This window comes from Ambystoma mexicanum, chromosome 12 (assembly GCF_040938575.1).
Source record: "Ambystoma mexicanum isolate Mex_15411 chromosome 12, UKY_AmexF1_1, whole genome shotgun sequence".
In the NCBI taxonomy this organism is placed as follows: Eukaryota; Metazoa; Chordata; class Amphibia; order Caudata; family Ambystomatidae; genus Ambystoma; species Ambystoma mexicanum.
The window spans coordinates 292,820,842-292,838,572 of record NC_090936.1 but is presented as its reverse complement, the minus strand read 5'-3'; the positions used below and the strand labels follow the sequence as shown (position 1 = coordinate 292,838,572).

General features: G+C 49.1%; 1 protein-coding gene across 7 annotated transcripts in view; it reads left to right on the top strand.

Moving 5' to 3' along the window:
* C2CD5 (C2 calcium dependent domain containing 5) overlaps positions 1-17,731 on the top strand; it is a 2,654,621-nt gene that overhangs the window by 2,349,480 nt on the left and 287,410 nt on the right. The gene's annotated exons all lie outside the window — the stretch shown is intronic.

The window sequence follows — 17,731 nt, the reverse complement described above, 5'->3', positions numbered from 1 at the left end:
ATGGTCAGAGGGTCTCTACAAGGCTCCCCACTGACCTTGGTCGTGGTGTATTGTCCAAATGAAGGCCAGGCACAATTTTGGGAGGAAATGGGGGCCCGACTAAAGTTATTTGTACAAGGCTCGGTGGTGGTGGGGGGGGATTTCAACATGGTTTTTGACCCCTCCACTGACAGGAAGCAGCTGGGATCTCAGGTCACTAGAGCGGCGGACGAATCTATGGCCCGAAACTTCCAGAAGGTTAACGCAGAACTGGGTTTGGTGGACACAATCCCGAGTCACAGGACCGGAGACCCCTCCTTCATGCACTATTCTGCAACCCATGAATCGTACTCTCAAATAGACTACATCTTGGTGGACAAGCTCCTGTCCCCCTAGGTTTCGAGCCCTGGGGTCGACCCTGTCCCCTGGTCCGACCATGATATGGTACGTGTGGCCATGGTGGAAGGATGACAGGGTCCTCGTAAATGACTCCCTGCTGAAGGATGAGGTTCTGGCTCAGCAGATCTTGGATGCCATAGTGGAATTTTTCGTGTTGAACGATAATGGTGAGGTAAGCGTGCACACACTATGGGACACCTTCAAGGCGACCTTACCAGGAAAAAAAGGGAACGGGAGGCTCTGGAGAGGTCTTTAAGGGAAAAGATAGCTCAGCTCCATCTGGGGGGTCCCTCAGAGGTACCTTTAGACCGGGAGCGGGCGGCCAATCTGGAGGATTACAGACTCCAGTTGAAGGATCTTCTCCTCCATAAAACAGAAGGAAGCCTTCAGTTGGTTAAGCAAAGATATTATGAGAAGGGGGATCGAGCGGACAGTATTTTAGCCTGGAAATGAGAGGTCCAGAGAAGTAAAATGGTAAAAGCAATGAAAAATGATAGGGGGTCGATGGTTTATGACACCCCAAGTATAGGTGAGGCCTTCAGTCGATTCTATGAAAAGTTACACTTGTCTGAATATAAAGGGGAAGACGCCCAGATTGAGGGGGTTCTAAATTCCATTAAGGTCCGGCCCTGACGGAGGAGGTGGCGGAGGGTTTGGAGGGGCCTGTAATGGAGGAGGAGGTGAAGCAAGCGATTAGCGGAATAAGGGGGGGGGGACGTCACCGGGTGAGGATGGCTTCACTGTATACTTTTACAAAAGGTTCCGCTCCACCCTGGCTCCGTACTTGGCGAGAGTGTTTAATGCGGTGATAGAGGGGGGAATCCTGCCAGAATCCATGATTGGGGCTATAATAGTGGTGCTCCCTAAGGAAGGGAAGGACCCTACGGAAAGTCCATCTTACCGGCCCATATCGCTTCTTAATATCAATGTAAAGATTCTAGCCAAGGTGGTGGGGAAGCGGGTGGAAGTGTTGATGTCAACTCTGGTCCACGGGGACCAGGTGGGTTTTATCAGGGGGAGGCAGGGTTCGGACAATATCCGTAAAATGATAGATCTGATCCACTATGCCCAAGAGTCAGACCTGGAGGCTAGTTTGCTTTCTCTAGATTCGGACAAAGCTTTCAACAGGGTGGAATGGAGATACTTGGAATTGCTCCTCCGAAGAATGGGCTTTGGGGTAAACATTAGGAGCTGGGTGGCCGCACTATATAGGGCCCCAAGAGCGAGGGTTCACGTGAATGGTGTGCTCTCTGACCCGTTCCCCCTTTCGAGGGGGACGAGGCTGGAGTGCCCGCTTTCCCCCATGTTATATGTCCTTACGTTGGAACCCCTGGCCATAGCGGTGAGAGCCCATCCAGATGTCCAAGGGATTAGGAGAGGCGAGGTGGAGTTCAAACTATCTTTGTTTGCAGATGATATCCTGGTGTATCTGGTGTGGCCAGACTCCTCGCTTCCCCCTCTCTTGTCACTGCTGTCCACTTTTGGCCAATTTTCGGGGTTGAAAATTAACATGGCAAAGTCAGTGATACTCCCCATGACGGTGCGGGACCCGAGGTTGGATTCTCTAGACAGGTACAAGGGAGTGGTGGTTGGGAGGGATTCTGTTCGCTACCTGGGCGTTTTCATTACCAGGGACCTTTGCAAGTTAGCTTCAACCAACTACGGCCCGCAAGGGCAGGGATTACTTCCGATTTGAGCAAATGGGGAGGGATGATTTTGTCCTGGTATGGCCGCATGACCGCGGTAAAGATGAATATCTTGACTAGGTTGCTGTACCTCTTCATAGCTCTCCCAGCGATTGTCCCTGACCAAACCTTTAGGGTCCTACAGAAAGCGGTACAAGAGTTTATATGGCAGAGGAGGGCCCCAAGGGTTGGGTGGGCTACTTTGACTCTCCCCAGGGAGGAGGGGGGTTTTGGGTTACCGGATTTTCCCCTCTATTATCGTGCCGCCCATCTGCGAGTCATGATGGAACACATGGAAGAAGGGTTGAGAACGTATTGGTCTTACCTGGAGGATATGGATGTTCACCCCCTTAAGGTACGTGACCTCCTTTGGGTCCCCCGCAGGCTCCTCCTGGGTAGGTTGAGGGTCCACCTGACCCTTGGAGTACTCTGGGCGGTCTGGAAGGAGGGTCCCTCGACGGCTCACCTGACCCCGTGGCCCTCTCCGATGACTTCACTCTGGGGACATCCCTTCAAACTCGGGAGCAGGGGGTTTCGTAATACCCAATCCTGGTCGGACATGGGATTAGAATGGGCTGGGCAAATGTTTAAGAAGCGTCAATTTCTCCCGTATGAGGAAATGAGGGAGGCTCTTGGGCGGGGATCACTTTGTTTTTGAGTACCTCCGGCTGAAGGGCATCCTTTGCGATCAGGTATGGGGGAAGAATCTGAGCAGAAGCCTGACCCCTTTTGAAGCATTATTGGACACAGCTACGACGAGGCAGGGGGCAGCGTCCAAGATGTATAAAATCCTGAACACCAACAACCTGGTGGAGAGGAGGGGATTCCGTAAATTATGGAATGAGTTAATAGGGTAGACCCTTTCGGAGGACGAGTGGGCGAGGATATTCAAAATAGCATTTCATGGGAACTTATTCACATCAGATATGGAACATAACTTTAAGATTTTGCAAGGATGGCATAGGGACCCATTGAAACTGTCAAGGATGTTCACAGGGGTGTCTCCCAAATGTCCAAGGGGATGTGGACAGGTGGGTTCAAGGGACCACATGTGGTGGCACTGTCCAGTAGCTCAGAATTTTTGGAAAGATGTGAGGGGTTGGATGGCGGAGGTGACAGAGGAACTATTACCACAGAATCCACTGACGATGTTGCTAGGACTCCCGCCGGAGGAGGCCGACCTCCACAGGTACCCAAGAATGTGGGAAACAATGTTGAGGGCGGGTAGAGTGGCCCTGGCACAGAAATGGAAGAGCCCGGTGGCTCCCTCCAAAGACGATTGGTTGAATAAATTAAAGAACACGTTCATTATGGATAAACTGACGGCCATGGTTAACAATGACTTAAGTGCATTCCAAGCGAACTGGTACGGGGTGCAACAGACGTTGGGATGGGAGATTTAATGACACTGTGGGGATATCACTGTGCTGCGGGGGTTGGTTGGAAAATGTGTTGCGCATGCTTTGGGAGGGGCGGCCCGCAGTCTAGGGTGTGACGGACGCTATACAGCTGATGGAGACGGTGATGAAAACTCAGCACCCTAGCACCGGGGAAAAGATGTCTATTAGTAGCTCTTTTTTGTTATTGGTTTGGAGGGGCAATGCATTGCGGCGGGGGGGGTGGGGTTGGGTGAGGGGTTTGGGAGGTGGAGGGAGTTGGGTTCTCAATTTTGTTAGGGTCCATCGTGGCCCATTTGTTGTCTTTAGAAAATGCTAATAAAACCAAAGTTTAAAAAAAAAAAAGTCTTTAACCAAAAACATGGCTAACTTTCATTTCTGATTTGCCACAAAATTAATTCCTGAGGAATACCTGACTCTTCGGGCTCCCTGAACCCAACCCGGTCTTCCTGCAACTCCTGTTAGCTGTATCTTCACTAAGGATTGCTACTGGTTCTTCCTGTGGTCTCAGGTCACTTTTTGTTCCGCATGTATTTCTTCTTCCCTCCTCTTTGGTCTGTGTGGCTCCAAAGAGCCATTGCTGCAGCAGTCTCTGCGTGTTTTATGCACCCCACAGTACACCTCAGGGAGGCCACGCCACTGCTGGATTCTTCCTGCTTCTGCAGGGAGTCAGGTTTACTCCGGCTCGCATAGTTCCTTTCAGCTTCTTCTTCAGAGACCATCTGTCTCTCTTTGCTTCTCCTCCCTCCGATCTGGGCAACCCGCGTACCTGCTTTGTTGTGGTGTTTGCTCCAGTGAGGGTCCATCACATAAGCGAAAACAGCTTTCTCCACAGATTGCGTCTCTTCCGCACTGGATGCTAGACGTCTGTGCGTTCCGCTAGGCTCTCTCTCTCTCTCTCCCTCTCGTTGCTTCTCGGTCTGAGAGCAGAGGACCCAGTACCCACTTTGTTCCAGGACTCTGGGTCTGTTTGCGGGCGCCAGGTATGTGGTCACACCTCCAGGTCCAATTTGCTCCATGTGGTCTCTGCCTCTCCGGCCTTGTACTCTTCTTCGTTTGGTATACACTGTCTCCCTCGGGTGTCTGCCTCCTCCTGGACTGCAGCCAGCTCTGCTGGTCTGCGCAGCTCCTCCCCTTGCCGACGTTCTCACGTCTGAGACTCACCTCAGCGTTGCGTTTCTCCTCCTCCATTTGAGGGTTATTGGCCCTTATTCGTGTTCCGGTATTCAAAAGGGGTCTATTGTTCACCAAAGATTGTCAAGTGTGTGTGAAGTTCAGCATTAACGTGAGCCAAACACATAGATTTATTGTCAGTATTTCTTACTCCCATGTAGGTAGATAATACCTTAGGTACAGGGAGTTCCCCATGGGTATGGGAGTCATTGTCCCCTAAAGGGGAGTCACTCCCAGTGAGGTCCCGCTTTCCCAAACATCTGGAGAGGTTTTGCTGAGTATTCTCACCTCCATAGCATCAAAGGAGATGGCTTCCACCAGGGAAGAAAGGACAAAATCTCCAGATTCGTCACATATCCGTCCGTTAAGTGAGAGGTCCCCTCTTCAGGAGTAAGGGAGAAACGGCTAAGGAAATGTACATTCTCTCGGGTTTTCGAATCCTTCCTGAGACTCAACCACATTAGGGGTGGATGGTCAGTCACTAATTGGAACTTCCTCCCTGTCCAATAGTAGCAAATTTTGACAACTGCCCACTTGATGGCTACGGCTTCCAGCTCGACGGTGGCATATGCCTGTTCTCCAGGAATCAATGTCCTGCTGGTTTAAAGTACGGGATGTTTCATTATGTCATTTTCCTGGGAAAGTAATGCCCCAAGTACACTTTGGTTGTGTCAGTTTGCAGTATAAATTCCTGGTTGAAGTTGAGCATCTTCAACACGGGTTCCTGACAAAGTACTTGTTCAGGCCTTCAAAACGTCTCCGATCTGCCTTTCCCCAGATAGGTTTTTGTGGGTGGGATTTTTTTTTTTAACTTTATTTTCCGGCTGACGAACCCATTACAACCAACAGATTTTGCCAAGTTCCAACCACTTATTACTGGGTATACAGTATTTGTAAAGACATTTAACATTTGCTTATACTTAACATTATTAGTCTGCCTGATGGACTATTGTATCCGGATCCTCAAGAGTACTGTTTAGGTACCTCCTGAGGGGGCCCAAATGTCTTTTAGTCTGGAGGTGGTATTCATTCCCCTAACATAGCTCATAGCTCTCTTCACAGTCCTGCACATCTAGTAAGTCTCTCCACCAAGTCTGCAAAGTGTGGGGGGGGGAGGGGTTCTTTCGCTTTCCAGTTTTTCAGTATATTTCTCTTGGCCACTCCTCCTGCTATTGCAAAGAGTCTACGGGTTTTTAATGACACTTTGCTTATATCCCCCGGCAAGTATTTCAGTGGTGACGCAGGGATATTTACATCTAATATGTTGCTCACCGCCGCCGCTACCTCCTCCCAGTATTACCTAATAAGTGGCCATTCACAGTACATGTGTATGGAGTTTGCTTCAGGGGCATCACATTTTGGGCAGAGTGCACACTTAGATGGGTCGAATTTGGAGAGTTTGCTGGGGGTGATGTGCAGATGGTTCAGCATTTTGAATTGGATTAACCTAAAGTTAGTAAGAAATGGCCTTAGTGTGTTGACAGTATTTCGACCACTGGTGTTCTTCTATCGTGATGCCTAGATCTCTTTCCCACTTCTCCTTTATCCTGTTATGAGATGGTGCATGAGTTTGTACCGCCTTATACAGCGAGGATATGTTCGCTGTAAATCCGTGTTTCGTTAAGATGGTAGATAGGAATTGATGTGGTATGGGTGCATTGGGGAATGATGGCCATTTTTTCTTGCAAGCTGCCCGAAGGCGATGGTATTGGAGCGCTGTGACTAGACCCGCTCCCACTTTATCCTGGGCTTCCCTCAGGGCCACAAACTTTCCCTCTGGGTATAGATCTCAAGCCGCATTTGTTTCCGGGGATCCCATTTCTTTTGCATTGTTGTTTCTTGTATGGGTTCAAGGCCTGGGTAGTGCCATAGGGGGGGGGGAGTAGGGCCAATATAATTCTGCGCAATTCACCCTGTTGAATAAAACACAGGTTCCTGACAAAGTACTTGTTTCAGGCCATCAAAACGTCTCTGATCTGCCTTTCCCCAGATAGTTTTTTGTGGTTGAGATTTTATTTTACTTATCAGTAAGACTGACAACCAGCTTAGAATAGTTGGGGATACACCATCTATAATAGCCTTTCAGCCCCAGGAAGGCTCAGCGGTCTCGTTTGGTCTTGGGGACCATTGTTAATTGGACTGCTTTGAACTTCTAGGCCTGATGCTGAACTAACTCATTCCCCAAAATGTATGTTAGATATTTCACTGCTGATCAAGCTAGGTGACACTTCTTGGGGATAGCAGAAAGGCCTGCTTTCTGCAAGGCGCAAATTATTTCTAGAGAAGGTGCATATGTTCTGCCCATGTGTTGCTATGATTGACGATATCGTCAAGGTAGGCCCCTGCGCAATTGGTGTATGGTCGAACTACTTTGGGCCTCATTACAACTGTGGCGGTCCGGAAATAATGGTGCCGTTTGCACTGTGCCGGCACCCTTTCCAGACTGCCACAGTACAACTCTGCCTACCGGGGCCTGTGCGCCCGGCAGGTCTGACCTGCTGTGCCCAACGGCCCCAGGGAGCTGAGTTCACACGGAGACACCATTAGCAACGGGAAAAGTGCTCCCGAGTCACTATTCCCATGGGGTCCTATGGGGAGGTCCGGTGCCCGGAAAAGTGTTACGAGTCTGGCCGCAACCTGCCAGAGGCACCGGCAGGGTTATCGCTAGACTCGTAATGAGGCTGTTTGTCTATTAATGTCTGGAATGTTGCTGGGCCTCTTGTAACTCAAAGGGTAATGCTTTAAACTGGAAGAGTCAGAGTCTCTGTGGCATAGAAATAGTTGTTTTCTCCCTGTCAGATGGATTCAGGGCAACTTGCCAGAATGCTTTTGTTAATTCTAACGTGAATATATTATCAGGCTTTTCCCAATTGTTCGATAAGGTCATCAATCGTAGGTATGGGATAATAATCAAAACTAGAGACACTGTTTGTATGGAGTATATTGGGACCATTCTGTCGTTGCTCTTATATAGCCAGGCAAACATTCTGCTGGGTTTATCTGCTAGTGCATGGTTCTCTTTCTACATACTTAGCATAACTGAACTTGCTTAGCCTATCCCAGTGTGCTAGGCACGCCTATCGAAGGCCTATCTCCTCTTCCAAGTGCTCTCCTCCTCTATTATTACTCCTCTCCAATTCAGCTATTTCCTTTTCTGTCTTTTCTAGGTCAGAGATGATGGATTTCCTGACTCCCCCTGCTGTGACTATCATTTCGCCCCTTATTACCACCGTATACGATTCCCACACTGTACTCATTTGTTCAACACTTCCTGGTTAGCTTCCATAAACTCAGTTGTGCGCTATCTAACGTGTTCTGGAAATGCAGTATCTAGCAGTGCTTCACTCCGGAGTCTCCCGTTGGGTATGGGAGGTCTTGGAGTCACTATTACCCATTTGAGCCAGAGGGGTGCATGATCTGTAAGTACTCGAGGGAAATATGTGTTCTCCACAAATTCGGCTATGTGTTCTGTAGAGATGAACGGGTAATCCAATCTGTTGTATACTCCGTGTGGGGCAGAGTAATGTGAATAGTCCCTACCATCTTCGTGCAGGGTCCTCCATATATCAGTTACGCTCACCTGGTCTCTGCAGAGGCGTTGGGGCACGGTTGGAGCCCTCCCGGGGGTGAGGTTGCTCGGGTCCGACTTAGCCCTTTGCGCTTATATGGTGACTGGTGGTAATAGGTGATGCTGCTCGGGACTGCTCCTGCGTGGAGAATAGGGGGCGTGAGTATGCCAGCTTGTGCGCCTGATCCCCTTCCAGACCCCTTCTCCCAAACCGTGGTATCCATGGAATGCGCTGTCCCTGGAAAGCTCACCTGTTGATCCGTGTTGGCGAGCACTCCGTCCTGCTGCTTCTAGCAGGGACGCTTGTATGATCTGGACCGAGTTCCTTCACTGGTCCCTTGCACGTGGTAGTGCAGTCCTGCTCCGACTAATCCACGATATTTCAGGTCCCTGTTTGCCTTTGTCTTTCCTCGTCTGTTTTTGTTGTGTTGTCTTGTATTGCTGTCCGTTCCACTTTTGATGTTTGCTCTTTTGCTTTCTTCCCTTGCAGGTGATGTTGCCGGCCTGGCAGAAGCAGCAGAGCTTGAGGCAGCAGCCATAGGGAATGAGGAACGAAGCTGCAGCTGTACAGTAGCTGGTAAGATGTTAACTGGGGGGGCACGCAGGGTTCAAATGCGGCGCGGCTCTAGGACGGATGTTCTAACCTTGTCTGTCTTTTCTTCACAGGTCCAAGTTCGTGGATGCGGAGTGCGGTGCTGCAGCGTCGGGATCACGATCACTGGATGTCAGGAGATGAGTCTGCAGATGAAGCGATGAAGCACCGGTTTCTTGGAGGTGAGTATGCAGGAGAACGCCTGGTTTCAAAGGTAAGTAAACTGGTCCAAGCGGCGGTGAGCATCACGTTGCATGCGAGTGCACAGTAACGCGAAGCACCAGCCTTAAGGATGAAGCAGCTTATATAGCGAGCTTCTAAAGCCATGCCCACCATGTTCAGCCTGCCTGCCACACCCAATGAGTCAGCACATGAAGACCAGGCCTAGGGAGCAACACCCCATCGGGGCCAGCACATAAGATGTTCTCTGGAATAAAGGCTTTCAGCTCCTGGAAAATTCTTGTAAAATGAAAGCACTCCTGCACTTAAATAAAGTGTTCCTGCTAACATCTCTCTATGAGCCTGGCGCCAAAGGCGGTAGGACTGCGTCCAACCAGGGCCCCTGTGTTTATGGGTCCCAAAGGGACATAAGTGAGTCAAGTGATCCATTGCCCCCATCACTAGATGATGTGGTTTTTGTGATCTGGAGCCTATGGCCATGACAATATCAGGCAGTTGAAATTGTGACAGGAGTCTGTTCAGGATTTTGGCTGGAGGGGCCGGTCTTTTGAATTTGTCAGATCTGTCTATTGTGGGGTTTAGGGTACAATTGAAATCGCTTCCCCACATCACAACTCCATCCCTATACGGGGCCAGTCTTGTGTACATGGATTTGAAAAAGATCATGGCATCATGGTTAGGCGCGTAAGTATTTACTATATTCACTGTCCTATTTTCCAGCAGAATCTGTATGATCACCATTCTGCCCTCGTTGTCTATTTTCGTGTGCAATACTTTGAAAGGAATAGAGGGAGCTATCCGTGTCAGGACACCTCTGGCATATGTGGAATAATTAGTGCCCATTACCCCCCACCCCCATTTTCCAGCGAGTTTTGACAATTTCTGTTCATTAACTAAACACTGATCATCCTACCCTTCTTTGTACCAGTTAACAATTTGTGTTGTTACTTGTTAGATATCTACTCTCACTGATTGTAACAGCGCCTAGATGCCCTCAGGCTGCTGTGCGCCGCTATAAATACCAAAAATAAATACACGCATGTCCCACAGAAATGGAGTCCTGTTTGTGTATGTTGAATACAATGTCCACAACATCCTGGATTTGTGCACCAGTCAGGGTATCCGTTACTAATTGGTGGACTGTAAGGGGTATGAACCGTAGGATCATACCTGTGAGCCGGCTCGTAGCATTCAACACATTCCTGTTGAGAATTGGGCTTCTGGTTCACGGAAGTGGGCCTTTGGGGAGGGCAACGGTCAGAACTTAGAGGGAACGTCTGAAGCAGAAGCAGCACTTTTTAACTGGCTTTTCTCGTGAGTGGCGTTTCTTGACAACATTTGCATCAGTTATGCTTGGACCCTGGGTTTATTCAACAACCTGCTTCTGCTCTGTCCTTGGATTTGGTGTCTTGGTTTGTTCTTTATGGTACTGTGGCCCTGGATTTTTCACAATCAGTTTCTGCGCTCTCCCCATTGGATTTGGCTGCTTTCGTTAGAGAACTTGTTTTGGCGGAGTGGGGTGGGGCTAGTGGGGTTTGTTTGTTTTGGAACATGGACATTGACTTTGCTTTCTGGGTGCCCTTCCATGATAGACCCTGTTCTTATAACACCAGGGTTGGCTTGCCTTCCGTTTTTCCTGCTGTCCTTCTTGGGTAAGCTCCAGATTGCCTCGGGATGGCCTGTGGGGACAGAAGTAGTAAACACATCTTGGTGCATGCTTACCTGCTGTCTGAGCAGGTGTTCCGGCCCTGGATCCTTCTGGTCCGAACAGGTTCAAACAGAAATTGCCCCTTTCTTCAACTGCCCTTCACTTCGGACGCCCGGGCGAGAGACGCCCTTCATCTAAGAGTTAAGAGCAGGAAGGAAGAGGCAGAGCTAAGAAGGTGGGCGGTGCTTAGGCCAGATGACCAAGAGCCACTTGCACCTGCTCCCCATCTGCAAAGGTAAAGAGGCTGGTGGGCTCCTTAAGTAGGGAAAAAGAGCAGCAACCAGGGAGGCACAAGTTGGTTGGGGCTTGCTAAGTGGGGAAAAAGAGTGGCAACCAAGAAGGCACCAGGTGGGCGGGGCTTAGACCAGGTAACCAAGATCCACTTGCACCTGCTCCCCATATGAAAAGGAAAAGAGGCTGGAGGGAAGTAGTATCAGAACAGTGACTGATGGATACATTGTAGTTTATCAGGTTTTTTAGCATATATTGTTTGAAGTCTGTTAATGGTTCGAATGAACTTTCCATATGTACACCCTTATGTACACCCTTTTTGCACAAGCATGCCAAACCCCTTCCAATTCTATTTTAATTTTTATTGTTGTACTTTCGATTTTTCATTTCCCTGGACTTTAGAGGATATAGGTAAGCCTTAGAATACTCTCTCGCACATCATAATTACGCTTGACCTTTAGTCATCCAGCGCGCAAGACGTAGTGTCTTACTTATACACAGTGTACTCCAGAGGGCGCTAGAGAGCCGACCAAGATGGTTGCTCCACTGTGAGCTCCTGTGTGGCTCGATATTAATCCTGAACAATCCGCGGTTCTCCGGTAGAAAAACTTCCCATGCCCTCTACGATTTACTGCCCCTGAGCGCAGCCTTTACAACATACCCGAAATCGATGGGATTCGAGCCTCTTGAGCCCCAAAACAAGACTCAGAACAGAAGGAAGCCGAGAAGTCGCTAGGCCGCAGCCCCGGCATAACAGCCAGGAGCCGATTGCAAAACTGGAGAAATCCTGAAAGGGAAACGCCATAGACTCGCATAGCTCACGCCCCTTGCTCAACTCGACAGCTGAACGCCGGTGGGGAAGGTCATCTGCCTGCTCATCCGGAAAACGGCCAAAGCAAGCCCCGTGGAGCTCGCCCTGCCCGGCCAGTGTCAGAAGCTCCAGAGAGCAACTGGCCGCGGTGGACAGCAGCAGCAGGAAAGGAAACAACACACTTTCCTCCCAAGATCCCGGCATCCGTGGGCACCACCCGCCGGCGCTCAGATCCGTGCCCCCCCCCCTGCGGTACAGAGGCCATAGGCTGCCAGTCACAGCAAAGACAGCGGCACCAAACTCGGCCCGAACGCGGCCAGAACACAGCGCCGAGCAAACAGAAGGAAAGGTAAAGAGGCGCACAGACAGTGATAGCTGAGACAAGGAGATCGCAGAACAGACGCCACGCCACTCTGCTCTCACATCACAGGGACACAACGTTATACGATCGCAGCCGGAGCTCACATGCAACGCGGACAGAGTCAAGACCCAGCAAAGAACAACCCTCGCATCAAGGGGCTACCAGAGCGAATCCAGGCGGAGGCTTCCAGCAACAGTCATATAATTCACGCCAGCTGAGGAAGAGACGGTTCTCCCCCGGGCGAAAGGTACTGTACCAGTTCAGCTAACTTTGATCTTAAACAGGCAGCCTCCACCTAATAAGGCATGCAAAAGGCACCAAAAACGAGGCCGACACAATATGAACAGCCTATAAATTAAAATAGAACAATAACTGAACACTTGACGCCAACTAGCCAGAGGGATGACACATGATGGCTACCTGGCCCGAAAAACAATCGAGCGCCGAATCTCTCACCACAAAATATAAGGGAGACTACGCTAATAGCAGTCATACGAGCTTACAACAGAGTCATTCATCAAACGCCAAGGGCGGCAACCTTTCAACTCCCTAGAGGAAAGACACTCACAGGTCTCTACCCAACAGACGCCACCATTGACCCACAGCAGGGCCAGTCGAAAACACCCGATTGGGCCACACAACGCAAGCTGATTCCAACTTGCCTGACACTACGGACACATCAAAAAGATCCGGGCCAAGACGAAATCTGAAGCCTAGCTGGGCTGATAGAGACAACCACATCCCACCCCAGTGGCTGTTCAGACCCCAGATCACTAGCAGCCCAAACTCATCATGGGGAAGACTGACAAATTGCATTGTAAGCTACATTTTGAGACTGGAACAACGTCCAAGAAGGCGCGACCCACCAGCAGGCCGGAGTCTCCCTCAAAGGATGCACCGCAAGAGGAAGAACCCCCCCCAACCCTTCGATATCAAAGAGATACTTCTCAATTTAAAAGCTGGAATTGGGAACCTGGATAGCAAAATAGATAGCCTTTCATCCAAAGTAGACCAGCTACAATATCGCCTGGACAAACATACTGAGTGTCTAGACACAGTGGAACACAGTGTGTGAGACCTGGATGACGGCGCTGTGGCAATGAATACCAGAGTGTCAACGCTAGAAGCTCAAATGAAAGCAACAACGGCTAAAAATGAAGACTTGGAGGGTTGTTCTCGAAGGAATAATATACGACTAGTAGGGGTCAGAGAACAATACCTGCAATCGAAAATGGAACATCACATCGAAAAAATATGCACTGAACTTTTCGGAACAGAAGCAATATCACAGCTGTTCGTCGTGGAAAGGGCACATAGAATCCCGACCACCATACCAGCTCCCGGGGCCCCGCCTCGCCCAATCATTGCGAAACTACTTAGCTACAAAGACTGATGCACAATTTTACGGCTCACGAGGGAAAGGGGTGAACTACAATATGATGGCGACACCATTCACTTCTACCCTGATTTCTCCCCCACAGTCCAAGCACAAAGAAGATCCTTTTTAAGAATCGAACAATGGCTGCGAGACAATCAAATACCCTACTCGATGCTCTTCCCTGCCAGACTGCAAGTCCAACATGACGGGAAGGCTCAATTCTTCCAATCGCCTGAAGAGGCCGACTCCTATTTAGATCGGGTCGGGTGCAGATCCCTCAACAACAACCTTGCTCTGCCACAAAGAGACAAGGCCAGGAGAAATCCACCATAATCTCAAACATGAGAGAAACAACACAAGATCTTAAAGCAACTCTACCAGCGGAGAACCACAATCTTGCAGACGAGGTAGAGCCACGCACCTTGGGAGGCTACTAGCCCCCTTGCGCAGCACTGTTACCTTCTACCACACTAGTTGTAAGAGGGAGGGTCATGAAAACGGGCTTGTTGGGGGTTGTCTGTGTGAAAGGGTGGGAAGAAGTAGGCAAGTTGGGGGTTGCCACGTTATGCAAAGTTCACCGTTCTAGACATGCACCGGGTGCGGCGCGACCGCCGTCGGCCTACCGCCACCTGAACTCTACGAACCTAAACCTGTCTCTCCGAAATCCACTAGGAACCTGCCACAACTCCAAAGAATACTGGACTAGACTTGAGAACAAATCTCCAAAAATGCAGCTGTAGAAACAATACCAGACCAGTACATTCAACCTAGTAAAGTGGAATGTTAGGGGAGGCAACCAGCCGACCAAAACACAAAAAATATCCCAATATCTTCATAGACATAAGATCGATGTGGCCGTACTCCAAGAAACAAACCTACACCCGTCCTCTGAAAACACCTGGGCCCGGGACTGGGGCTGCCATAGATATTTCGCCTCAGATTCCTCATATGCTAGAGGGGTCGCAATCCTTGTCAATAAAAAAACAAAATTCAAATTAATACAGACCCATAAGGATCCTGAAGGTAGATTGCTGTTGGTACGAGGAATTATAAACGGAGAAGAAATTATTCTGGTGAACTCCTATGGTCCGAATACGGACAGAACAAACAGTTTCGACTGGGTGATGACACACCTGGAATTAATTGGAAAAGCCACAATCATCTGGGTTGGCGATATGAACACACCACTGGATCCTACGAAGGACAAATCCCACAATTCAGCGACAGCCCCCTCCAAAGCATCTATGCAGATTACCGAAATATGCAAAGCCTACGACCTAAGCGACTGCTGGAGATACAAACATTGAGAGGAACGAGAATACACATACTACACCTGGGTCCACAAAACTAATTCGAGACTGGACTACCTCCTCGTGTCTACACACAGCCAACCCGGATGGGGAGAATGCCAAGTTCTACCCAGAACCCTATCAGATAACTCAGCTGTGACCCTCGAATACAATACATCACTTGGCAGGAATAGCAAACCACACTGGACATTCAAACAAGGCGCTCTAAAAGACCAAGTTTTCGCAGATGAACTCTGTGCTGAAATCTTGAGCTTTATCGAGACCAATCAAGGCTCTGTGACATCCGCAGGTATTCTCTGGGAAACACTGAAGTGCTATGTCAGAGGGATATGCCTTGCAAAACAAAACGGGTTCCTAAAACTAATAAGGAGAGAACTGACCTAGAGTGAGACCTGGATGAAGGAACTAGAACAAACACTCTTGTCATCCAAAGACCCACAAGTCATGGCGGAGCTCAAAACTGAACTGGAAACGTTCAGAACTGCAGAAGAGAGGGAGGTGAAATTCCTTGCCAGGAATCATACAATACGTCAGTATGGCAAAGGGCACAGACCCGGTGCCCTCCTAGCAAGACTACTGGCAGCGTAAAGAAAACCTACAATGGTTGACGCAATACTGGATCAATCAGGAGACCCTATATACTATGAAGACGGAATAGTAGAAACCTTCCGCAAGTTTTATCAAGAGCTATACATCTCGCACTACTCCGCCACTATCGCTGACCTAGCCCAATACCTAGATGACCTTGAACTGTTCTGGACAAACTCGGAACTTCGTGGACCCATCACTGCAGAAGAGATCCTCGAGGCAATTAAAGAATTACCGAACACAAAAGCACTCGGCCCTGACAGCCTTATCAGCGAATTCTATAAACATTTCGCAACTCTTCTAGTTCCACTCCTGCTACAAGTATACAATGAAGCCCTCATCAAAGGGGAACTACCGCCCACTCTCTATAGAGCCAACATCATACTCCTACATGAACCACGAAAATCGAAAGAATGCGCTTCATACCGACCTATTTCCCTGATAAACCTTGACAATAAAATATTGGCGAAGATCCTGACAAAAAGACTGCTTCCTCTGATGCCCGCCCTTGTACTAGCCGATCAAGCAGGATTCATACTTGGCAGGAACACCTCATTCGGAATCAGGAAAATGTTTGGTGTCATGGAAGCCCTTGACCCGGAAAGCCAGGCGATTGCGGTGATCCTCGACGCAGAAAAAGCCTACGACTTAGTCGAATGGCCCTTCCTGTTTTCAGTACTGGAACGCTTGGGCCTTGGGAGGCGGTTCATACAATTGATTTCACTCCTATACAAACATCCAATGTCTAACATTATCCTTGGAAATACACAATCAGCTGACATTCACCTACGAAGGGGGACAAGGCAAGGATGCCCTTTGTAGGCATTACTGTTCGCCCTAGTCATGGAACCATTGGCCTCCGATTTACGTCTTCGCAATCTCCATAGAGGTATAGGATTATTTTACCGACAAAAAATGGTCGAAATGACCAAAAGTTCGAAAAATGCTAACACCAAAGGTTCGAACACCAAAAGTTCAAACCTTTGGTGGTAGCATTGTAAAAAAAAAGCGGGGGTGTCCCCCGCATCGCCCCGCTCACTATACTAAATGATATAGTGAGCTGTGGTTGCGGGGGACACCCCCGCAGCCTTCCGTTTAAAAAAAAAAACGGGGGCTGCGGAGGTGTCCCCTGCATCACCCCGCTCACTATACTTTATGGTATAGTGAGCGGGGGCTGTAGTGGACACCCCTGCAGCATTCTGTTAAAAAAACAAAAGAAAAGGACCCTGTGGCGCTGGTTCCCGATCACGGAAGTGAAAGGGAACTGGCACTGCAGGAACCCAGCGTGAAGATGAAGGTAAGTATGGTTTGTTTATGTTGGGGGTGTGGGTGGGGGTGTGCTGAGGGTGTGGGTGGGGGGGTGTTATGGGTGTGTTGTGGGTGTGAGTATGTATGTGTGTTCGCATGAGAAAGGTGCAAACATTTGGTAGTTCGCACCTTTCTCATGCAAACGTTCCGGCTGTGGTAAATTCAGCCGCAGTCGGATCACTGCAAATCCTCCACAGAGGCCTTGCTATAGGACCGCATAGACTGATCATATCCCTATATGTGGACAACGTTGCCCTTTTCCTACTCGATCCAGTGGAAAACCTGAATCCTATAATGCGAGCTGTGTTAAAATTTGGCAAATTCTCAGGATTAAAGATTAACAACCCAAAATCTATTAGCTTCCCACTGACTGCCGACACTCAGGAGTTCCCAGACGACCTCGGATTCAGATGGCAGCTAACGAACGTCAGATACCTGGGGATATTCCTGTCTAGATCCAGTCGTGACATCATGCGAGAAAACTACGAGAAAGTGGTTCATAACATTCACAATAAAGTAAATAGATGGAAGCTTCTTCCACGAACACTTTGGGGCAGAGTCTCCCTAGTCAAGATGATCATCCTCCCCAAATTGCTATACTTGTTTTCGAATATTCCACTGGTACTGACACAGCGATTTCTGCTACGTATCAGAAGCATAATTCTCAAATTACTATGGGCAGGGAAGGTAGTGAGAGTGGCATACACCACACTGACTCTTCCTGTGATGCAAGGCAGACTGGCCCTCCCAGATCTGGAATACTACTATTGGCCTGCCCAAGCGCAATTCATCAGTCATTGGTACGCCACACACTTCATCAGACCCCACGTCCAGCTAGAGAGATCTCTCGCATCCCCCTACCTTCTCCGAGCAGTGATTTTTGTCAACTGCAGGCACCCCACACACAAATGAACATTGTCGCAACCACATAAACTATTTGGCAAAGAATGGCATTGAAGGCAGAAATCCAGGTTAGATACTCCCCCCTCCTTCCAGTGAGATATGTGCCAGGAGATTTTTCAACACTGGACTGACAAGCTACAAGTGAAAACCATAGGAGATC